Source organism: Alligator sinensis, unplaced genomic scaffold (genome assembly GCF_000455745.1).
Source record: "Alligator sinensis unplaced genomic scaffold, ASM45574v1 scaffold1162_2, whole genome shotgun sequence".
In the NCBI taxonomy this organism is placed as follows: Eukaryota; Metazoa; Chordata; order Crocodylia; family Alligatoridae; genus Alligator; species Alligator sinensis.
Window position 1 is genome coordinate 395,214 of NW_005843013.1, and position 9,032 is coordinate 404,245.

Here is a 9,032-nt window from a genome sequence, read left to right on the forward strand (position 1 = left end):
CAACTAGATCATCCCAGCCAAGGCTTTATCTAGCCAGGTCTTAAAAACCTGTAAGAATGGAGATTCCCCAACCTGCCTGTGTAACCCATTCCAGTGCTTCACCGCCCTCCTAATGAGAGAGTTTTTCCTAACATCAAACTTAAACCTCCCTTGCTGCAACTTGAAACTATTGCTCCTTGTTCTGTCATCTGCCACCAGTGAGAACAGTCCAGCTCCAGGCTAGTTTTAGTTTCCCTGCTCCCTACTGAATTGTCCAAGAGGTCCTTATCTCAGAGGAATGGGTAGGAATACAGAAATTGGAACCTGAACTGTATAAAAGTTCCCCACACAAAGGCAGAGGGGTGGGAGTCTGAAACTTGCCTCAAACCCTGAAGACAGATTCTGGTAGTGAGTATGTGCGTGTATTCTCTGCTGTATTTAACTGTTCTTATTAACACTGACTGATAACATCCCAAAAAACTGGTATATAGCTTGGAGGAACTTGCTTTGGTTTCTCTTGTACTTCTCTGGATAAAATAAAAACCCACAGAGAGATCCTGGTGTAACAACCTCTACCCAGGATCTCTTGAACAGCTATTGACACCACTTCATAAAAGCAGGATGTTGGGTGCTGTAATTCCCCTGCTTTACCAGTGGCAGGTTAGGGTATTAGGTCTGCGTTGTGCCGAGGTTGATAGCCTTAAGTAGAGTTTAGACAATGGTTTGTATGCAATGGTTTGGCTAGGGCTGATCCTGCCTCAGGCAGGGGGTTGGACTAGATGACCTGTAGAGGTCCTTTCCAGCCCTACTTCTCTATGATTCCATGACAATGCATGGTGTGTTTCAATTTGCATTTATTAAAAAAAGAAGAAGAACAAGCTGAATTCTGCCTTTTCAGCTGCTTCCTGGAGAGCATCCTCTCTGAGCTGTAGCTAAAGTTTAAAATTATTTGCTTACTATCTGTTTGTATTCTCAGTAGACTCTAACCCCTGAATGAGAAACACCAAACCTACTTTTGTGGTGAAGGCTAAGAAAAGTTTTGTACATGAGGAGGGGTGTACAAAACTTTAAAAAGCTGCAGTGCTTTCTCCACAAAATTCCAGCACTTACCTCTTGAATGCAGAGAGACATGTAAGCACTTGCAAGTAAAAAGACCTATATACATTTGATTTTATTACATTCTCTGACTTTTGTCCCAAATGATCCTGAAAACAGATGAACATAGATTGCTCAACTTGCCCATACAATTAAATATTACAGAAATGTTTATTTTAGTGACTATAGGAAAAATACGTGTAAAGTGTTTTGAAAGCATCTTAATTGAAGGCAGTTCTGTTTGTGTCCTCGGTCCCAAAGAAACACTGAAAAGGCCACAGTAATTTTCAGAATAGAAGATCAATGGCAGTCAGTTGGAAAGTAAAGAATTTTGTGAGTTTCAGAATAACATCTGTGAGAGCATGTCCCTTCAGTTATGAAAATTAGGGCAAATAACCATTAATCTGGAACACTGCTTTTAAAAGACCACACCCAATACACTCCAGGCATTGTAGGGACATGGAGGGTGACATGCAGCAGAAAAGGAAAAAAAAAAACTATGCATGTCAGAATATTGGGAACAGGAAGAAGGGGAAAATTAAGAAATACAAAACAAATATAACTGTAAACCTAATGTAATTAATTCCCAAGCAATGCAAAGCAACCAGGGCTAATTAAAGAATCTTCCTCTAAAGGTTTAAAGGTGCAGAAATATCACATGGTAACATATTCTTTGGGGGGTTTTGCCTGTTTTGAGGGACTTTGTTGGTCAAATGTGTGGTATTCTTGAGTAGAGTATTAAGTTATCAGTCACTTAAAGTAAAACTCATTATACATATGTAATTTCCCCCAGAACAGGCACCCTAAATCTAGAAAATGTAGTTAAAGATTGGAAATGTATTCTTGAAGCATTTACAGTCTTTACTCAGCCATCAAGTGACAGCATTAGTAGTAAAATGGAAAAACAATATAATGTACATATAAATCAGTATAGTATAATCTAGTATTATAAATATTTGAGCATTAATCATTCCTGAATGGTTGTTGCCAGTATCACAAGGCAAAACTGAGGTAGTTTAGATGCTGTATCTATGCATTGCTCACCCTGATTTTTGTTTTGTGACAATTTAACCTTAATTCTTAGTTTCCTAAGCTTTCAATGTTTGTTTTGTGAATAATTGCAATACCATTTATTATGTTGCACCCTAAATTACTAATAGTACACTAATACACACTCATTTTTAATTCCATTTAAATATAGCTATTGTCTTCAGCTTAATAGGCGCTGTATCCACTGGATAGGTTTATTCAGCTGTATTTTGCACAAAATTCCATTCCTGACTTTTCTATAAAAAAAATTTCAACAAGAATTAAGTGCTCAATACTTTCCATGTCCTATAATATGAGGGCACCCTGCATCATTCAGAGTATTTTTTTCTAATTATGTTGAGTTTAATTTTAAATTCTGTCCAGTATTTTTAAGCAGTTGGATACCACCAGTAGCCACTACATTCAGATTGCACATTATGTTATTAACATTAGCATGTGGCAAAGTTACATTTTACTGAAATACAAAGTTACTGTGAATTAAGAAAAGAAGGAAATAATCTTCTTGACATGACTTGAGTATAAAGTCCTACCAGTTAGCCCCAGGGAGACTCTGGTCATGCTGCCTGTAAGTCAACATATATAAAATAACTGGCATTACACAATACTAAACATCTCATCTCTGAGGGACAAGGAAATCCAAATGAAATAAGAAGTAATATGCAAAACAGAATTTCCCCGTAATCTGGAAACGGTCTGTGTATGTTAGTTTTCCCTGTTTTCCAGACATAAGTCAAGAGTTGTTTCATTTGATCATCATAAGGTTTAACAGCACTACATTTTTATCGGAATTTAATTTTATCGGGCACTTAATTCTTGCTGAGAACATTTTATAGCAAAGTCAGGAAATGGGAGGGGGATTCTGTGCTAAATGCACCTAAATAAAATTTATCATCACAAGATTGCCCATGAAGCAAATCTCCTCCTCTTTTATCCGTTGGAGTCGAGTAGAGTAGAATTTTTTTATCAAGTGGAGCAATGTCCTTATCTAGCTTTCCACTGAGTAGCTAGCTACTACTAGACAGCAAATGAAAGACATTTACACAATTGTGGTTCTTTCTTTAAAAAGGGAAGCAACTATGTAGAGATGGGAATAGCAAGGACTGAAGTACCTCTCCAAAGCACTTGTATTACTGCCAAGCAATAATTTAATATGAGGTTGTCAACTCATCTAAAACGAAAATTGCTTAGGCTTTTATAATAAACTACCCAAAGTAGGTATCGGCTCCATTGTGTTTGGTGCAACCAAGTGCCCATAAACTAGGTATGTCAACAGAATGGAAGTTTCTGCTACTGCAGAGGGCTTTAGATTGTGAAAGCACTCAACATTTTGCTGGCAGGACTTTGTAGGGTAGACTAGAATTTTGTTAGTAGTATATTGAAACTGCAATCCAGTGGTTCTCTGTCTTTTTTAGATTCAAGGCACCCCTCATCAGACTTGAGGTACCCCTCCATAACTTTTGCAAATTGAGCAGCACCACATTTAACCACATTTAACCACTGGCCCCCTAGCTGGGTTCTCCCCAGCACTCAGGAAAGGGGGAGGGAGAGAAACACTCAGAGAGCATTTCTCCCTTTCTCCCTGTGCCCAAAGCCAGTTCCCCTAGCTACACCCCCTCCTCAGTCCTAGCACTGGGCCCTGAGCCAGGGTCTCACTGGCGCAGGGGAAATGGGGGTGGGGGAAAGCCCCCAGCAGTGCATTTCTCTTTCTCTTCCCCTCCCTCCCCCCACACCTGGAGCAGGGAGCCAGGCCTATCACTTGGCTACATCCCTCCTTGGCTGGCAGGCCAGCTGAGAAGGGAATGTGTGTGTGTGTGGTGGGGGGGGGGAGGATGCCCCACTCCAGCTCCAGTCCCCCAGGCAGGCTGTGCTGGGTGCAGGGAGGTGTGGGAAGCCCCAAGTGGGGGCCATTTTTCCCACCACTCCCTCCTCAGCTGGCCTCACTCAAGCCTGAGTGAGTGGCTTGGTTCCTGGCTCAGGTGGGGGAGGGAGAAAAGCCTCTACTGTGAGCTTCCCTGCAGCCAGGAGCTGGTGCAGTCACCTGGCCATGATCTCTCCCCAGCCAGCAGATCAGCTGAGGAGGGATGGGGGTGGAGGGGGGAGGAAACTCTGCCTGGCATGGGAGAAAAGAAAAAAGCCTGCAGTGGGGGCAGTCCCCTCCCTCCCCCACGCCACTCCCTCCTCAGCTGGCCAAGTGATTGCCCCACCTTTTGGCTGTAGTGAAGCCTGCAGTAGGGGCTTTACTTCCCCTCCCCCAGCTGGGAGCTGGGCCCATTCCTCAGGCCAAGCAGAGGTCAGGGCTAAGGGAATCTGCCTGGCTCCTCACTGCTGGGGAGGAAAATCCCCTGCTGAAAGATGGGGTGGAGCCAGCCCTGCTCTGCTGGAGTGGAGAGCACAGTAGCTGGAGGACTACAAGTTAAGTTGAATTGGGAGGGAATCTAGGACAGAAGTTCCATAAACAGGTTTGACCTAAGTCAGTTAAGTCTGACAACTGACTTAGGTCAGTTACTTACATCCATTCAGGTTTATTTTAAACCAGGTTGCAGTCATTTTGAAAGCAGTTTAAGTGCACTGAACTTCTGTTCTGTTACAGGTTTAAACTGGTTCCTGATCACTTAAACCAGCTGATGTGTAACTTATGTTCCCAACCAAGTTGTTGTAGTTAAAATTCAGTCCTATTTTCTTTAAGATTGTGGCAGTGCACTTTTGGGTGCCTGCCACCTTAAGGGCATGTGCAGGCTGCAGACCAGCCTGCAGGTGGGAGCAGACCCAATCAGGCAGTTACATAGCAGTCAGGAGGCTGCCTCCACCAATCAGGCAGCCTCCTGGATAACTGGGCAGCCTGTGTGTAAGACCAGGCCTTGTGAGCAGAGTGGGCAGTTGCTGCAGGATGTTGCTGAAGTAACATCACCTAGCCAGAGATCTGCTCCACCTGAAACATCAGGAGGTCAGGGTAGGAACTATGGGGATGGAGGAGGTTCCTGCTCCTGGGTAAGACCTGAAGCTGCACCCTGCTGGGGTTGGATGGTGTGGTGGGCCTGCCTGTGGCAGGGCAGTCTCCAGGAAATGCCACACCAGTGAAAGGTAAGGATGGGGTGTTGTATAGCCTCAGCCCCCACAACCTGGTGAGTTACCCTGTAGAGGGGACAGGCTTTTGGGGTCCAGGCACATTAAAAGATACCTGAGGCCTGAGTGGGCCATAGGCCAAGTTAGGGTCCAGGCACATTGACAGACACCTGAGGCCCAAGGGGCGTAAGGCCCAGCAACCCAGTGAGGGGCAGAGTAGTGCCCCAGTGTGGTGCTAGAGGCCAAATTTGGCCCTCTGTGGGATAGAAAGCCAGAGGCAGCATAGAGTAGGGTCTGTGGGGGCCTGAAGGACTGCACATATGCTGACCAGAGTAGAGGCCCCAGTGTGCAGCATGTGGTCAAGGCATGTCTGAGGACACCTGGGGCCAAGTTTGGGCAAGAGGCCGAGTGTGGCCCAGTTAAGTGGCTGGGAGAGAAATAGTGGATCTGGATGCCGTCTGCAAGGCATGGGACATAGTAAAGGGAAGGTTGGAGCTGTGTATTATGCCCTTGGCATCAGGGCATTAAATGGGGAGCCTCCCACCTAGGAACAACTATTCGGTTACAACAAAGGTGTGACAGGAAAGTCAGGTGGGCGGAGTGCCCTAGATAGGTGGGCAGGCCAACGATGGGACCGGCCTCGAGATGGTCCCCTGTCATAAAGGTAAACAACAAAAAGAGAGCAAAGAATAGCAAAATAAAAAAGAAAAGAAAGGAAGTTTCTCTCTGTTTCATTTGCATCTTCATTGCTGGAGAAAATACAAGTCCAACACACAGTCTGATCAGTCACTATGAAACTTTCACTAGCATTGGGCTTCTGAGGTGTTGATCACACTTTCCCAGAAGTGTTGCAAAAGCTGTCTAGGGTACCTAAGCTAGATGCTTCTTAAACAAGAGAAAGAGGAAAAAGTGGGGGAAAAAATGAGTCATTACACAGAACAAACAATCAACCTAAACAGACCAAGAAAGTTGTAATATATAGCCTGTCTAAACATAGCCTGTCTAATACAGTAGTCTGTATTTCTTCCTGACTGGATAACTGCATCCAGTGGGATCACCTTTACTGCGATTGAAAATACCAGAGAAGACGCACTATTATTTTTGGGACCTGGAACATCAGGACCTTCATGGACAACCCTAACAGTGAACACCCAGAGTGCCACACTGTAATCATGGCCCCAAGTGCCACTCTGATCTGCTTTTCTGTTCCCTACTCTGTTCCCTGCCTGAACTGCTGCTCTGCCTTCTGCCTTATCTACTGCTGTGCTGCGTCTCTCTTCCCCGCCCTGATCTGTCTCATGCCACATACGGAGGCTGCTCATGCCAGCAGGTTGGCCACTCCTACAATATTAAGACAAAAGTACGTAAGTTCTTGGCTGGAGTAAGTGGTTCTTTTCAAACTTGCTTTCACCCTGGATTAGTAGTGAAACTCATGCAAGCAACCTATAATTTTACCCTTGATTTGCATTATGCCAGTAGCATCTCACTGCTAAACAGTGTAGGGCTAAGTCTCTCCATTGTGACTCCTTTTACTGACATCATTGACTCACTTGTGCCTGGGATGTTACTATATTTCTTGTGTAGCATAATGTGTTTGGAATTCAGTTTCATAATTCAGAGTTTTTGGCACACCTTACTTGGTATAACTTCAGTGCAGTAAAGGCCATGTTCCTGACTTCCCTTCAACTCCTTACTCATTCAGACTAGTCAGATTAAGACTTCATCTGTCACAGAAAGTAGCATATCTGTACAGCTATTGGCTGTAAGGATTCAGTGTCTGAAATTAAAAGCAAAATAAGGAGAGCTAATGTTTGGTAGTATTATGAGCCTTCGTTACAAGCTTATTTTAAGTGCATTGTGGGATTTTTTTTTAATTGGGGCATAAAGGTAGTTCCAGTTCTCCCCCTATTCATCTTCTGTGGGCCTGCCCTCCCCCCACACACAAGTGCTGATCACCTGTAGCTTGCATAGTCTGAGATAAGTAATCTGAAAATGAAGCCTTTGATTTTTATTATAGCTAACTAGAGACTTTCACTCTTTCTCTTTTTAATTTTGTCACAGAAAAAGTGGTAACTTGTCCTGTTCTCTGCTGACCACATGAAATCAAGTCATGAAAGTTCAACATCTGTGTTATGTACCATGTCATTAAAACTAGTGGAAGGTTTCAAAATCCTTATCAAAAGGTTAGAGTTCTTAATTATGCCAGTATGGAGTAAAACTGTGCTGAAAGATCAGCATATACCTTTTTGGGGGAGGATATTTGCCGATTTAACCGGAGAGCCTAGTGTTTAAGACCATGTCTGTACTGTTTTAGTTCTGTAGCATTTTAATCCTGTTTGGCACAATCTGTTTGAAATTGCTTTATTTTTTGTAGCTAGACTCAAATTAGTGCCCTTGTACAGGTAAGACTAGATTGCTGTTTCTGTGTAGAGAGTATAAGTCATAGATGGCTAGTTTAGTGTAGCTTTTGGGGATCCATGCAGCAGAGTTATTGTCAAAGTAGCTGCACTGAGCGTGACCTGGGAATTAAGAGATGGGCAACTCAAAGAACATGGAGGTGGCTATTACCTTCTTCTGGAAGGGCAAACAAGAAGGAGAACGCTGACTTCACAGAGTTGGTTTTGCCATTAAGAATGAACTCATAAACCAATTCAATGAGTTCCCTATTGGAATTAATGAGTGCCTCATGACTTTCCATCTTAAACTGTCTGGGAGCTAATATGCCACTGTCATTAGTGCATATGGCCCGACTCCTGGCGCCGCTGATGAAACCAAGGAGGAATTCTACGCCAACCTTGACCAAGTCCTTTCTGATATTCCAGAGGGAGACAGATTTATTCTTCTCTGTGATTTCAGTGCCAGAGTTGGAAGGGACTCTATCCTTTGGAATGGAACCATCGACAAGGAAAGAGTAGGAAAGGTCAACTCCAATGGCATCATCCTCTTGACCAAATCTGTGGAACATGGACTCAACATCATCAACACCCTGTTCCACCAGAAAAACAGGCACAAGACATCATGGCAGCACCTATGTCATCATCCATGCCCAGGATTGCATAGGTGTCCACATCACCTGAGCTATGCTAGGAGTTAACGATTGCTGGACTGATCACCTACTTATCTGTTCTGTTATCTCACTCAAACCGGCTCCCAAACAACAGCTGCGGCAGAAGCAATGCCAACGGAAGATCAGCATTGAAGGATTCAAGATCCCAAGCAAGCGAGACTTCTTCCACCAGTGCCTCAGTGAAAACCTGGTGAATTCCAATCAGTAACAATAGGATAATGTCAGCAGCATGTGGGGTGCCGTCAAAGCCACCATTATTAGTGCCTGTGAAGAGACCACTGGCAATGTGTAGGGGGTGCACGTGGGTGCACGTGCACCCCCTGAGATTGGCCGCTCCGCCTTCTTTGTATCTTTGGTTAGGAATCCCCCCTGGCTTGTTAACAGAGGACCCAGCTTCCTTGATCCTTCTTTTCTTGCCAACAGATTTAGAGAACATCTTCTTGTCATCCTTAACTTCCCTTGCCAGGTGCAGCTTGGTCTTTGTTTTTGCCTTCCTGGTTTTGTCCCTGCAGGTTCTTGCTATTTCCTAATCCTCATCCTTGGTGACCTGCCTGTTCACTTTCCTTTTGCTTTAGAGACATCCTGGAAGCTCTTTGTGCAGCCACATCGGTCTCTTGCTATTCTTTTTGTGCTTCCATCATTTCAGAACAAAAGCTCCCAGGCCTTCTGGCATAGATGGAAGGGTAACTTCAATCTGTCCTCCCATGACACCATGCCTATTAGCTCTTTGAGTCAGATGAAATCCACTTTTTTGACATCTAGCATCCTAGCTTTGCTA